At 35.9% G+C, this 16,873-nt stretch overlaps 1 protein-coding gene across 11 annotated transcripts in view; it reads left to right on the forward strand.

Moving 5' to 3' along the window:
- TRPM3 (transient receptor potential cation channel subfamily M member 3) overlaps positions 1 to 16,873 on the forward strand; it is a 1,147,313-nt gene that overhangs the window by 780,746 nt on the left and 349,694 nt on the right. The gene's annotated exons all lie outside the window — the stretch shown is intronic.

Here is a 16,873-nt window from a genome sequence, read left to right on the forward strand (position 1 = left end):
TCTGATATAGGTTATATATATATATATATATACACACACACACATATATATATATACACACACATATATATATATACACACACATACACACATATACACATATATACATACATATACACATATATACATACATATATACATATATACACATAATAACATTAATCCTATTTCTGCATTAGTCATGTTATAAGAGAAAAAATCAGAGCACTGATGAAAAACCTCAAAATAGAAAAAAAAACAGCACCAAAACCAAAAGAAATAGTATGGTTCATTCAGCATCTATACTCCACAGTTCTTTTTTTTTTTCTTGGATTTGGAGATCCTCTTCTATCATGAGTTCCCTGGAACTCTTATGTACCATTGCATTGGTCAGAAGAATATAGTCCATTCCAGTAGATCAACATTCAATGTTGATCATACTGTGTACAATGTTCTTCTGGTTCTGCTCATCTCACTCATCATCAGCTCACGCAAGACCCTCCAGGTTTCTCTGAACTCCTCCTGCTCATCATTTCTTACAGCACAATAGTATTCCATTGTATTCATATACCACAACTTGTCCAGCCATTCCCCAATTGATGGGCACCCCCTCAACTTCCAATTCCTTGCCACCACGTAAAGAGCAGCTATAAATATTTTTGTACATGTGGGTCCCTTTCCCCCTTCCATGATCTCTTTGGGCAAAAGACCCAAAAGTGGTATTGCTGGGTCAAAGGGTATGTACAGCTTTATCGCCCTTTGGGCATAATTCCAAATTGCTCTCCAGAATGTTTGGATCAGTTCACAGCTCTACCAACAATGAATTAGTGTAAGAACAGTGTTTTTAATACTACCCCACAGTGAAGGTAAGAACTAAGGATATTGAGATATAAGACTCTAAGAATAAAGGATTCCAGTTCTTCACTTAGTTTCATTGACATTTCACTCAAGACAGGGGATAATTGAATATGGCAGATGACATTTGTCCCTCTTCTAATGGCCCTTCATAGTGGTTCTGCTCAATATTTCCCAGAAAGCGTTTGATTTTTTTTCTGGAAGGGAAGCTTTAAGAGACAACTTTTTTTTCTGAAGGATCATAACTTCTGTGCTAAACTTTAAATCATGGATTCAACTATTACCCTTTGGTAGATTGTATTTGCTTGCAGAAAACTATACCCTGCTGCAATGGAAAGTAGAAATATGCTACAGTCTGGCAATATGTTTCATCTGTGACCTTGATTATTGGGTTTGTTTCTAGATGTATTTTTTAAATGACATTGTACTTAGGTACTTTAAAGTTTTCTGATTTTGGAGAAAAACAGAATTAGTTCTTGAAAAAGCAGGTCATGAAGTAAATGAATGAGTCATGATTATATTATGAAAATGTGTAGTGAACTATTGCTTTTACCATCATCTTGCAACATTTCACTGAACCAGTTACATAGATGAAGGATTTAGAGATCATCTAGTCTCTTTGTTCTTGTTGTTCTTTCAGTCATGAAAGTTTCTTCTTGTCTTTCAGTAATGGCTGATTCTTAATGACCCCATTTAGAGTTTTCTTGGCAAAGCAACTGTACCAATTGGCCATTTCCTTCTCTAGCTCATTTTGCAGATGAGGAAACTGAGGCAAACAGTATTAAGTAACTTGCCCAGGGTCACACAGCTAGTTAATATCTGTGTCTGAATTTGAACTCAGGTCTTCCTAACTCCAGGCCCAGAGCTTTATCTAGTGTACCACCTAGCTGCCCTCATTTAGTCTAGCCCACTCATTTTATAACTGAGAAAACTGAGGCCCAGAAAGACTTGCTCAGTAATACAGCTTTCTGATATCTAATCCAGGGCTTTCTTTATAATATAATTTCTTGTCCTCCACTTCAGATATCGACCCCCTCGGTTTGACATTTATTTCTCTTCTTATTATTTTCTGTTCTTATTTCTCTTCATCATCTGGTCCCTTCCTACCTTTCCAGTCCTTTTATACTTTATGGGGTTTTTTTGTTAGTCATTTCTGACTTCATGATCCCATCTGGGGTTTGCTTGACAGAGATACTGGACTGGTTTGTCATTTCCTTCTCCAGATTATTTTACAGATGAGGAAACTGAGGCAAATAGGGTGCAGTGACTTACCCAGGGTCACACGGCTAGTAAGTGTATGAGACCAGATTTGAATTCAGGAAGATGAGTCTTCCTAATTCTAAGCCCAGCACTCTAACCACCAGGCTACCTAGCTGCCTTCATACTTTATATCTTGCCTTGTAATCTGTATTCCAGTCGTAGCAGCCTATTTCTTGCTGTTCATTACTCTTATCTCCCATCTTCATGTCTTTGCACTGACCACCTTCCCTTCCTAGAACTCATCTCCACATCTTCATCTCAGCTTCCCAGAACCCCTCATTTACCTTTAAAATCCCATTCAAGAACCACCTTCTACATGAAACCTTTCCTATCCTCCTGAGCTGCTATTTAGAATGTACTTGAGTAGCAGAGTAGGTAGTAGAGAGATATGGAAGAAAGAGCTGTGTGATCCATTTCAAATTCTCTGTACTTATATGTATACATGTTGTTTCCCTTATTTGACTATAAACCCCATGAAGGCAGAGATTTTTCCCCATTTTTGCCTTTGTATCTCCAGCACTTGGTGCACAGCTTGGAACATAGTAGGTGCTTAATAAATACTTGCTGATTGATTGACGTGACAGAAGACTGAGCTCCTTCCGTCTGTCACAGGAAAGATCACCGTGGTTCAAATTGACTCTAGTTCATCTTTGCCAAATCCTTCAGAGCTGAAGAGTAGGTTAATTGGGCTTTGCACATGCAGAAGCAAATGGAATGAACATTTATTAATTATCTAGTCCAATGGAAAGATATAGTGTTGGCCTCCTTCCCTAAAAAAAAAAGTAGGCCAAGAGATACCCATTTCTTTATCTTTATTTATAATATAAAACAGGTTTTAACTTTACTCAGATCTCCTAGAATAATTCATTAAAGGGGGTGTTATAGCCTTTTTTCCTAAGCACACTCCCAAAGGAGAAAACTAGCTAACACAGCAATTTTTGAAAATGCTTAATGCAAGGTGACTCATGCATCAACTTCACAGAGACAGTGTTAGATAGGCATTATTATCTTTTACCCCTCCTCTCCCAGAATAAATGCCTGCTGTGTCCCAAGTCTGGCAGCATGAGCACAGGAGGTTCATGAAAAAGATTTTTGATCAATGATGTGGCCAACAGTTAAGGTCTCTCCTTTATGAGCTCTAACTCTAAAGTAGTGATAAGCTTTTCTTTTAAACAAATGTTCCAGAATTAATGTGCTCATGTAGATGTCTCAAAGTGCTCCTGCTTAGGGAAGCACTAAAGTGGATATTCTTAACTTGGGGTCTGTAAACTTTTTTAAATGTTTTGATAACTATATTTCAGTATACTTGTTTTCCTTTGTAATCCTATGCATTTTATTTTGTGTCTAAAAACATTTTTTTGAAGAGGGAGTGTTATGCTTCACCAAGCTGCCCAGATGGATCTATGACACAATAAAAGTTAAGAACCTCTGCTTTAAACTTGCTTCAACAATGCAGCAATTGCTCAAAATGTTTTTAAAACTTTAGAGTTGTCTTTAGATTCAATTTACAATACACTTGAGAAAATGTCTCAGGACTTTTTAAATTATATTTTTATTTATTCCATTAAATATTTCCTAATTACATTTTTAACATTCATCTTTTAAAATTTCATGTTCTAAATTTTCTTTCTCCTTTCCTTCTCCTCCTCCCCCACCCATTGAGAAGGCAAGCTATATATCAATTATACATACAATTATATAAAACATTTCTATATTAGCCATGCATGTTGCAAACAAAAAATAACCCAATAAAACATAATAAATGTAAAGAAAGAGAAAAAGGTATGTTTAATCTGCACTCAAAATTAATCAGCTCTCTCTCTCTCTCTCTCTCTCTCTCTCTCTCTCTCTCTCTCTCTCTCTCTGGAGCTGGATAGCATTTTTCATCATGGATCCTTTGAAATTGTCTTGGAAAATTGGATCTTGATTAGAGTAGCTAAGATTTTTATCATTGATCACAATTACACAGTTGCTTTTCCTATGTACAATGTTCTCCTGGTTCTGCTCACTTAACTTTTCATCAGTTCATACGAATCTCCTGGTTTTTTTCTGAAACCATCCTGTTCATCCTTTCTTATAGCATGATAGTATTCCATCACTTTCATATACCACAACTTGTTTAACCATTCCCCAAATGAACAGCATTCCAGACTTTTTAAAACATTTATCTATTGGTCCTGTGATTTCATTGGTTTAGGGAACTATCAAGGAAAAAACTCTCTCTATCAGTGCTGATGGACAACTGTTCTGCCTTACAGAATTGCATGGGGTACTGAGACTTTAAGGGGCTTGCTCTGGGTCACTTAACCAATATATGGCAAAGATAGGATGTCAGCATGTGAATCTAGCTCTTCCTCATCACAAGGATAGCTGCATATCTACTTTGCAACTCGACCTCTGAATATATACTATTATATATATGTACACACATGTGTATGTATGTGTATATATGTAGTATAAATATATATGTGATTTGTTTATAAAAGATATATTTTTTCTAGTGTGATCAGTGACTCAGTTCACCAGAATTACTTTCAAAGAACTTTTAACCTTCAGTTAAATTCACCCTTCATAGATGAAGATATGCCATTATCCAGAATATTCAAAAGAATAAGATAAAGATGGTGAAGGCAATTCCAAAAAAAGGAATTGCAAAAATATTTTGAAGAATGACTATATATAGCTTCTTCCTTCCCCCCACAATAAATAGACATATTTAACTTTAGAAGAAAGCTTGTTGGTGTTTTTTTTAAATCAGTCATATTACAATTGGCATTTATTAATCACCTACTTTATACCACTGTAGTAGATGCTGGGAGGCAGGGAAGGAACTACAAAGGAAAAAAATGAAATAGTACCTGTTATTGCATTGCTTTTTAAAAATATATTTCCTGGAACATAGTAGGAGCTTAATAAATACTTGTCATTCACTTTCTTTTCCTGTTGCAAAAGAATGCCTTTCTCATAGGCAAGTGATAGAGAGATAATTCATTCCAAATACAGGTAGCTTATTATTCTCTTCCACCTAGCCATGTCATTTCTGCTTGTCACAAGGGTAAGGATCTCTATTGGTATGCACACCCAACATACCATTTTAGAACCTATTTCTTGGCAAAAATTCAGGACAAAACATAATTTTGCTGAGCAGTCCATTTGGTAAATCTGTATAAACAAAATTCACTAACTAGTTTAAATGGATAAAATGAATAATGTGTATAAATGACTATAATGATCATAGATGTGGCGATAATAAAAACAATAATAATCTGTATAATCAATTTGTATATTTCAATTCAAGAAATATCTATAATCATAGAATCATAGATATAGAGGTGGGAGCCAAACCCTTCAATTTACAGATGGGGAAACCAAAGCCCAGAGAAGTTAGATGACTTGTCCAAGGTCACCCAGGTAGTTAAGTGGCAGAGCAACATTGAAATTGAGGTTCTTTGACTCTAAATCTGACAGTCTTCCTACACTGCACCCTACTGTATAGTAGCTTTCATTGTTGGGAGGCAAAACTCTTCTTGCCACACATTCTTCCTGTACTTTGGATTCTTCAAAAATGATGAAGTGACAGGAAAGACTCTGAGAACCCTGGAGACAGGAGCTCTCTGGTTAGAAACATTATGAATACCAGTAAGAATGAGCATTTAATAAGTGTTTCTTCTACCCCAAAAAGTAGAAAAGTTATTTGGTCATATGACCATTTAGTGCTTCAAGATCCTAGAAAGGAACCTTACTGTGCCAATATTTCTGTAAGAGTTGATAGAAATAAATGAGAGCTTGTCACTTAGTGCATTGACAAGCTGTCTCTGGGTAATTGTTTTAGGTCCCTGCCATCCTGGACCAATCTCAGACCAGTAAGGGAAAAATGCTTTTCCTTTTTTACCAGTCATAGAAACCAAGTAAATCATTCACTTTATCTATATCTATACATACGCATATATACACACACACATATATACATATACACATATATATGTGGTATATAGGTATCTATGGTATATACCACATATATATATGGTATATAGGTATATGTGTGTGTGTGTGTGTGTGTGTGTGTGTGTGTGTGTGTATATATATACCTAAGGATATAATAAATACAAAGGATTCTTTGGTCCTTGTAGAGAGACATGTTTGTTTTTGCCAGATTGGAAACTGGTCAGTTGGATGGGTGCTATTCTCTATAGCATAAAAAGTTTGTTAATATTTGATGGATTTTGTTCTTTCATGATAGTTTCAGATCACTTGACTTCTCAGTAGCTTATGTGTAGGCATGAAGGTGAGGAATGTTGAGGGTGATCCAAGGCTGAAGCTAGGCTTATTCAAAGATATGCTGAAAGGACTAAGGATGAACTTAAGCAAATCATTTAAATTATCTGACCATCAGTTTCCTCATTTGTTAAATTAAGGTTTAGACTGGAAGATGGCCATTATAGTTCAAGCAACCTCTACAGCTATAGTATACATGTGCCAATACACACACACACACACACACACACACACACACACACACACACACACACACACCTTATTACATAGCAGAAACAAAGGTTTTACCTGTATGAGCTTGGGCAAGTCACAACCTCATTAGGCCTTAGTTTCCTTATCTATAAAATTAAGGGGTTGTACTAGATGATTTCTGAAGTTCTTTCTAACTCTAAATTTATAAGTCTGTGCTTCTAAGTACAGTTAATTTTCTCCCTTAGTATCATTTACTATCATAAGCACACAACACATGATCCCACATGGTTTGCACATAGATTTAGAAATTAATTTAGAAAATGTAAAATCTACTCATACAAATATGGAAATGTTTTAAATGATTGCACATATATAACCTATATAAAACTGCTTACCATTTTAGGAAGAGGGGAGGGGAGGAGGGTAAAAAATTTGGAACTCGAAATTTTGCCTGTACATATAATTGAAAAAAAAATACTATTAAAATATCCAATGGTACAGAGACTGTTTCATTTTTGTCTCTGTGTCTTTGGTGCCTAGCAAAATGTCTAAGAGGTGCTTATCAGTACCAATTGATTGAAGATAGCAGTTATTTTTGAGTTATTCTTTCTTAACAAAAAGATAACTGTTCTTTTTCATTAAAATTATAATCAGAGGGGGGCGGCTAGGTGGCGCAGTGGATAAAGCACTGGCCCTGGATTCAGGAGTACTTGAGTTCAAATCCGGCCTCAGACACTTGACACTTACTAGCTGTGTGACCCTGGGCAAGTCACTTAACCCCCATTGCCCCGCAAAAAATAAAAAATAAAAAAAAATTATAATCACATAATCTGCTTGATGAGACATGCATCCTCTGTTTTTTGGGGGCAATGTTTTTAGCCATAGCTACTGATCAAGCTGTTGCCTTTTCTCCAATCAAGAGGCCCCTCAGCATTCTTTTCTCTTCATCAAGCCACTCAGGAACAACTCTTGATTTAAAATAGACAACCGGTGGTGGAGGGAAATTATTTGGTCTAGCAAAGGTCATACATCTTGCAGGGGGATTAGGACTCACTCTGATTCCATTGCTCTCTGTCCACTCTGTGTTGATTTCTGGTGGGAAGAGACCAAATATTAAAAGTCTCTCAAATTACATGGCTATTCTTAAGGGGACAGAGAAGCCAGGAATTAGTTGGTTTCTGAAGCTTAGGCAGGTCCTAATGGAAATTAACCCAGTACTTGTCACATAGTAGGTGCTTCATAATTTTATTGAAAGGGAAATTCTGAGATTGATGAAGCTACAGTCATTGCTGAGGTATCTTCTCCTAAAATGATTTCTCTGTAACACTAAGCCATTGTGCTTAATGTGGGATTGTCTGTGTCCTTAGACTTTGTGCATTTTTCCAAACCATTTTGTCCCTGAGGTAACATCATCTGCACCACCATTGTAGTGCTGCATCAGTGTTTTCCGACACTCTGGATGAAGAAGGAGGCACTGGTGTTCTCACTAATCAGCTCTTCTAATTGCTCTTAATACTGAATGAGAAAATGTGACTCAGTGAAGGGACTGGTATTTACATTTTTGTAAATCATCTAAATATTTCCCTTCAGATTTTCTATTGCTGCTGTGTGCATGTTGGATGAGCATGAGTCTCTTAATTCTTTTTTATATATTCTGGATAACTCTGGTCTCTTACTTCATACTCAAAGTTACAAGTATGAATTAGTGTGTTGAAATTGAGTCCTTATTGGATAAGAATTGGGGTAGGGGCAGCTAGGTGGCACAGTGGATAGAGCACCGGCCCTGGAATCAGGAGGACCTGAGTTCAAATCCAGCCTCAGACACTTAACACTTACTAGCTGAGTGACCCTGGGAAAGTCACTTAACCCCAATTGCCTCACCAAAAAAAAAAAAAAAAAGAATTGGGGTAGCTATTGACATCATAGCTTCTAAACCTCATCTTGCCAAAATATCCTGAACATTAAACTTACGACAAGAAATTTGTTTTTTCTTGTATTATGTCAATTTCATTTTTTAATAATATCATTATCAAGTAGCAGTAAATATTAAATTTAATGAATTCTTTTTCACTAAACAAAAGTAGCTGAAGCGTTGAACTGTGGCCAATCAAATAGCTATATATTGGTAAAGGGTGGACGATGGAGGATATATTGGAGTTGTTATTACGTTGACTGCTTCCAAATACTACTAAATTAACAATGAGATGAGACCTGGATACCACACCATTATTAAGCCCCTACTGGTGCTGAAAATACTAACTAGAATCCTTTGTCATTAGCTTTCCTAACTGTAGTACTGTGGAGCAGAGAGAAGTGCCTAGAAATCATACAGTCAAGCTCTGGGATTCTCAATGGATTTCACAAATATTATTCTTCGGTCTACTTTATAGGCAAGGCAGCCTAATGGGTGGAGACCCTGCCTTGGAGTCAGAAAAATCTGCATTCACCTTTTGCGTCTGATACAGTATATTGGCTGTGTGGTATGGGTAAAGTCATTTAACAACATCTCGGTACCCAAGGCAGGGCATAAGAGTTGCCTGTGTAAGTCAGTAGAGGAAGGTTCCTATGAAACCACCAAATCAACCCCTTCCCCAAAATAGTACTCTTGTTGTTTTTCCACAGAAGATGTGTCATGATGTAATGAATTCCACTAGTCTTGGAATCAGAAAGACATAGATTCGGATGCTGCCTCAAGCATTGACTAACTAGCCGTGTGACCTGGGCATATCACTTAAGCTCTCTGAGCCTCAGTTTTTTCATCTGTGAAATGGGTATAATAATAGTACCTACCTTACAGTATTCGTATGAGAGTCTAATGAGATAATATATTTAAAGTCCCTTGCAAATCTTAGATTGATATCAAAGTATTAGAGTTGTAATTACTATATTTATTTTATATTATTATTTTAATCATTATTATCATAGCCCAATCCAGGGACATGTTCCTTTGCTTAATAACTTGGTGAGTTTTTTGGATTTTTCTACTCTTAAATTATCTTTGCCAATTTATAATAACTAGGAAGTCTTACTATATTGATTTCTGGTTAGTCCTTTAGTGATTCAACATCCAATGTGATGATCTTGTGAGATGAAATTTATGAAAAACACTTTACTATTATTGTGGTTTCTTAAGTCTTAAAATAATTCCCTTGAAACCTATAAAGTATACTGGTAAAGTTGTTTTCATTACAGGTTAGACCACTTCCATTTCAGAGGGAGAAGTTAGGATGCTGTTGTTATGCAACTAAAAATAACAACAATAATCATAGCACCTTACATTTCTATTCCACTTTTAGCATTCCCCTCCATGGTCTCATCATAAATGCTGAATCTATTACCAAAACACTATGTATATAGAAAGAAAACAAAAAAGAAAAAAAATCTAGGAAATCTAAAGGACGGACTGTGTTTGGGCATAGTTTAAATTAAATGTGTATATTTTTTAAAGAATATGTAGCTCCACAAAAGTAGAAAATGATATAGCCTTTCATTCACTTTTCAAAATAGAGAAAAACTGTACAAACTCCCCACTCACTACATTCATGAAGGAAAGAAAAGTTTACTATAATAAAGAAAGGAATTTTAAAACAACTTTCCATTGAATTGGTAACATTTCCCCCAGAGTAAAAAACAAACCACAACAACAAAAAAAAAACTTCTAAAAATTTATTCTAGGAAATTTGAAAGGAATACAAATTTCATGTAAATTATTTTTTTTAATTTTATAAATAAAATAAATAAATATAAATATAAAATAAATAAATAAAATAATTATTTTAATTATTCACATAGACATTTTTATTTTATTTTTAATATGTGACTTACTATACTTTGTACTTATTTTCAAGTTTTGACTAAAAATATATTTTAGGGTATTCTAGCATATAGCCTAGACATAACTATATAAGAAAAATTTTAACTGAAGGCATAGCCAACTAATTATCAAAGACAAATTGCTCTAAAAAAAGGGCTAAATGAAGATAACAAATGTTTACAACTCAAGGAGTTGCCTAAGAAATTTCTTTTTCAAAAACATTTTCCATTTTTTACATGCTTTTGGAATAAAACAAGCATTTTCATAATATAGTACAATAAAAAGATGATTATACATGAAACTGAAACTCTACTAAGCAAAACTTTCAAATATACAATAAAATTATTGTATAAATTTCTTTTTTTTTCTTCTTTTTTTCTACCCTACCTTTCCCTGCTCTATAGATGGCTACCATTAGAACCAAATAGGGCTCTGTGTGTGTGTGTGTGTGTGTGTGTGTGTGTGTGTGTGTGTGTGTGAAATTATTCTATACATATTTCTATTTATCAGTTCTTTCTCTGGATGCAGATAGTGTTTCTTCATATGTCCTTTATAGTTAATTTGGGTATTAATTTCTTTTGTTCGTTTTTGTTTTGTTTTGTTTTGATTTGGTTTTCATTTTTGTTTGTTTGGGGGTTTTTTTGCGTGGCAATAAGTATTAAGTGACTTGCTCAAGGTCACACAGATAGTAAGTGTCAAATGTCTGAGGCCAAATTTGAACTCAGGTCCTCCTGAATCCAGGGATGGTGCTTTATCCACTATACCACCTAGCTGCCTCAGAGTCTATTTATTTCTTAAATAGTAAATAAAGTTCACTTTTCCAAAGCCATTACCATTGATTTGATACTCTATGTGAAAAGAGCAGAATGAATGTCCTGTCTGATCCATAAAGTTCTTTCTAAAATATAACCTTAACTTCGGGGGAAGCATGTCCGTGACTTCTGTACATCTTACATTGAAGAGTCTATCCCAAAGTTGAATTCTGCTACAGTAAATCAAACTTCCAATGAAGAAATACTGTGATTTACTGAGAGTTCCAGGATTTTGGTAAGAATTATGTAACAAAAATCACTTAAATATATGGAGCACCAAAGGAAGAAATGGATGCTTTCATAAGCACTTTTACACTTCAGGATCTTATGTTCTATAGTATCTCATTTTGCTTTAAGATAGAGCTTTAATATCTAATGATAACTGGCACATAATAAGCATTTATAAATATAGGTTGAGTACATAAATTAGTGAATATGAGCAGCCCCTAAGTTATAGATAAGTGGTATTTTAATGTTAACTTATAAATTGGTTGACTGGAATTTGGGATATAGTTCCCTGTGCTATCAATGCAATAACATACACTGTTGTATTGGTTAGAGTCCAAGATCTGTATTCAGGAGCCTAGTTAGCTCATCATTCAATTCAGTTGAAAAAGAATTAATTAATTACCTCCTTAGGCACAAGAATAGAAAGACAAAAATAAAACAGCACCTTTCTCTTTCCTCAATAAAATAATTTTGCTTTTATAATCAAAGTTAGTGTATTCTCCAGTAGAGATATAACAATAAAAATTATAGGTGAAAGGATGGCTAACTATCAATGCCAAATGGCTTGGAGGGAAAAAAAAGTTTAAAATGAACTAAAGGAAGATAACAAGTGCTCCCATCTGTTATAACACCTGTTTCATATTTGTTGTGGAATCAAATAAAATCATTTACAATGCAATACTTTGCCAAACTTGAAGTTCTAAGACAGTTTGGTGGCTCAGAGGATACAGTGCTAGATACAGGAAAAACTGAGTTCAAATCCTCACTCCTATGCTTACTAGTTATGTGACTCTGGACAAGATACTCTCTGCCTGCCTCAGTTTTCTCAAATGTAAGATGAGTTGTACCTCGAAGGGTTGTTATAAAGCTCAAATGAGATGATATTTTTAAGGTGCTTTGCAAACTAGTTATTATCACCATTATGTAAATGTGAGCTTGATGTGGGATGGAATTTAGGGTCAAATTGATTGTGAGGCATCCCAAAAGAATGACAGTACTCAGTGAATCAGTTTCCTAGGTGTTATCACAATACTGTCAGTGAACACAGGGAAAGAACCAGAAAAGTGGTTTCTCTCAAATAGGGAAAGAAGAAATAGTTATATTTATAGTATGGATAAATTGATTATCAGTCTCATTATAATAATCTCCAATTTAGGGAGGTACAGGGGAGGGCGTATCCTAATTTGGAGTTCCTGGGGCTTGAGCCAACCCCCGAGGTGAGTACCTTTTTCCATGGAGGTGTGTTTTTCAGGTTTACATGTCATAAGGTGAATCTGGGGACAAATTTGGCCTTTTCTGTGCATGTCACTTTTTGATTCCCATGTCCAGTTTCAAAACATTTTCATTTATCAGTTGAATTTCTATGCCTGGTCTGTGTACCATTGTTATAGTTAAGGTCTCTATGACCTGCCTCTGTATGTTCTTGTTATGGGTACTGATTAATGTGGGTACATGAGAACCTAGGCCCTGACTTGTATTAATGAAGACTCAAGTCTTAAGTTATCCATTAACTGGGGTCTTAAGAGCTCAGATCTAAATTAGGTTTTTCTGTTAACTCCTATTTTTGCCTCCTCCATCAAGCTGTTATTAACATATATTTAGTGGGGGCTGTATCCCACATGTACTATGGAGGGAATGGCATTGTGTGACTCAAGTTGAAGTAGAATAAACATCTCTTGCCTCTTCTCCCTTCAACCTGCTCCAAGGGAGGCTTTAATTCCTTCTAGGAAGAGAAGTAAGAAGTTAGGGCTAAAAGCTTGGCCACTCTGCTCTCCTTAGAGAGAGGGGTATTGTGCTAGAATTATATGTCTGTTCCCTTAAATATTGTTAGTCTAGGGAACATGGTTTTCAGGTTCAAGCAAAACTTCTAATCACTATTTCCTTAATGGGGAAAAGAAGGCTCAAAGCTTTGACCCTTTTCCCACCAAATATCAGTTCCACAATGAACACACATAGTAGGCAGCAGAGAAACATGTCTATCCAAGTTAATGGCAAAACAGAAATCAAAGAAAGCATACATGGGACAATATATATCAGGTAATACAGAGTGAAGAAGTTCACCCATTGGGTGAAAGATAACTCAGCTCAACTGAGAAAAACCCAGATCTCACCCAAGAGGAAACTCCTCAAAGTCTCTGATGTAACAAACTGTGGCTAGTCACATGATGGAAACTGTCAGCTTCCCCCTTGTTAACTTCTTCCCAAAAGTCTTATTCTCCCTTTAGCAACTTGAATTTGGGTTTGGTAGAATCTGTCTTCCTTTTTGAAGCAAAGTGCCTAAGGATACTTGAAGAAAGTCTAAAGAGAGCAGAGATCTCCTTTCTCCCACTCCCACCCAACTCTGCCCTGCCCTTCCACAAGGACCATTGCTCTCTACCCATGAAGAGTCCCATACCAATGAATTTGGGGACTCAGCTTACATATACAAAAGGAAACTTAGGCTCACAGGGGTTAAGTGATTTGCCAATATTCATTCAACTATTAAAAGCCTGAGACAGGATTCAAAACCAAAGACTGATGCCTTGTGTACTTAGGCAAAAAAAAAATGTGATGACCATCTTACATAACAAAAGCCTATATAGTATTTGCTCATGAGTTGGTAATAATGGGGAGGGGGAGGGAAGAATGTAAGGAAAAATAATGGAAAACCAAGTAAGATGCTTTTGTTACCCTGACAAAAGCTATATCAACATATGGAAACAGATACAATGTGAAGTGGATAATGGGCTTTCAATAGGCTACAAGATCCTTTCTTTTTTTTTTCTTTTGTATCCCCATGAGAGACAGAATTGTGTAGATGGACTCAGAGCCAGAATGTCCTGGGTTCAAGTCTTAACCTGTGATACATACTAGCTGTGTGACTCTGAGCCGGTTGTCACTTAACCTGTCACCTAAGTAACTCTCTTAGACTATAAGTTATAAAGTCCCAACCTTGATTAATAGAGGAGGTTCTGCCACTGAAAATCATGCCTCTAGTCCCTATCTCCAAAGCCTAGTGGGTGCTTAATGAAGAATTTGTTGATTTAACTTGAAGGATACAGAATTCTTCATCTCACTTTTCATATGCCAGAGAAAGCCTTTTTCCCTTTGATACCAAACAATAGACCCACTCATAGTGTATGATTCTTTAAAAAATCCTGTGGCCATATGCTATTTGATGAGTATCCACTGTGAGCACATGCTTAATGATGAATTACTGGGCTGCTAGGTGGCACAGTGAATAAAGCACTGGCCCTGGATTCAGGAAGACCTGAGTTCAAATTTGACCTTAGACACTTACTAGCTGTGTGACCTTGGGCAAGTCACTTAACCCTTATTGCCCCACCACACAAAAAAATCATGAATTACTAATTCACTAAACACTTTGTATATACTTAACCTGTAAAGTAAGGAAACAATCAATATAGGAGAAACTAAGTTCTTTAATGGGGCAGAGGAACTATAGCTCATGGTATTGCAAAGCAAGCAGCTAGGAATACCCACAGATGGGAACCAAGGACAGAGTTTTTATGAGGTAACAAAAGGGAACCAGAAGACATGGGGGGGCGGAGTCACATACAGAAACTACTAACTACTTAATGTAAATGAACCTTTAACAAAAGAAACTATAGAAACTGCTCCTAAGTTAGGTATAGGTGCTACTTAATTCTAAATAGAAACTACTTAATGTAGGTAGACCCTTTTCACATAATAACATAAAGTCCAGGGAGTAAGGCAGGGATCATTTTGCTTGGGGAAAGGTCCATAAGTCCAACAAGAGTTTGGAATTGACAAAAGATTGGTTAGCCCCAGGCAATTCACCTGCCTGGGTAGGGGGCACTGGGTGGGGAATCAGTTCTCAGTAAATTTTGTAGTTATCAACTATAATACAGTCATTAGGGTCATAATTGTTGTATAACATTTTAAGATTTTCAACATATTTTGCCATGACAATTATATATGGTAGATAATATGGAATGGAGAATGGAATGGATTAAGCATGTATTAATCACCAGCTATATGACAGGCACTGTGCTAAGTGTTTTATGGTTATTATTTCATTTGATCCAAGTTTTTTAAAAAAGTATTATCTTTATTTTATGAATGAGAAATGTTGAGCATATCAAGTTGAGGAGTAGTTTATGTAGTAGCATACCAGTGATATGCCCTTAGTAAGTCATGCAATCATAGAATGTAAAGATGAAAAAGGACCCTAGATACCTCTTATGCTAAACTCTTCATCCTACAGATAAGAAAAAAAATCTGTGAAATCAGAAGGGAATTACACCCCCCTCCTCCAGATTACATAGAAACAAAGTCAAGATTCAAATTCAAGGTCCTAATTGCAAAATCAACACTCTTTCCACTATTTCTTGCTGACTGGGGGTAGGGGTGGGGTTTCTAGGTGGCAAAAACCGGCAGCTAGGTGGGACAGTGGATAGAGCATCAGGCCTGCAGTGAGGAAGACATCTTCCCGAGTTCAAAATTGGCCTCAAATACTAACTGTGTGACTCCTTGTTTGTCTCAGTTTCCTCATCTATAATAAGCTGGAGAAGTAAATGGCAAACTACTCCAGTATCTTCACCAAGAAAACCCCAAATGAGGTAACAAAGAATTGGTCATGACTGAAATGGTCAAAAAACAACTGGAAAAAAGTTCTGTGCAAAGTTTGCTCATCACTTCCTGAAATAAGTTTAAGTTCTACTTGAAGAAACCTGACTAACACACAAGAAGCAATTAGACAGCTTTGTATTAAAGGCCATTAAAAGAACTACAGATATGGATTCAGCAATTGAGATCATAGGCTTGTATAGTTGGTGATGGTTTTTAAAAATAAATGTTCTTTAATAATAAGAATAGTTTACATATGAAAAGAATACCTGGATTTGGTTATTGAACTGATAAGAGTACAGGGTATATAGATTTTGTTTCTATGCCTTAAAAAAATGGAGCAATTCCATACACAATGCAAAACAGAAGAGACACGTGATTTAGGAATTCTATTTCTTTACAAATTTTTCTGGCGATGGCTTCTCATAGAGAGCCATACTTTGAGATGGGTCTTGAAGGATGAATAGGTAGAAAGAATGAGGGCAGAGAATGGAGTTTTTTTAATGCTTTTGTTGGATTGGTTGGTTTGTTTCTGTAGTGCCTAACACGGTATGTCAAATATGGTAGGCATTTAATAAATGCTTTTTGGATTGAATTGGGAAGGAAATATCTTTCAGCTTGGATGAACAGAAGCAAAAGAGGTAGAAAATGTGAATTGTTTGTGCATAGGACAGTTAGTGAGGAGATATGCTTGACTAGAGAAAAGAATAGAGTAGTATTGGGCACATGTATAGACAATAGTAGGAAAGGAGAGAATGAAGATGACATTTATTCTGGAAGATGATGACTGTCTTCAAGTACCTATGGGACTGTCATGGGGAAGATGGATTAGATTTGTTCAGCCTGTGCCCAGAGGGAGAAAATGGAT

Source organism: Dromiciops gliroides, chromosome 1 (genome assembly GCF_019393635.1).
Source record: "Dromiciops gliroides isolate mDroGli1 chromosome 1, mDroGli1.pri, whole genome shotgun sequence".
Taxonomy (NCBI): domain Eukaryota; kingdom Metazoa; phylum Chordata; class Mammalia; order Microbiotheria; family Microbiotheriidae; genus Dromiciops; species Dromiciops gliroides.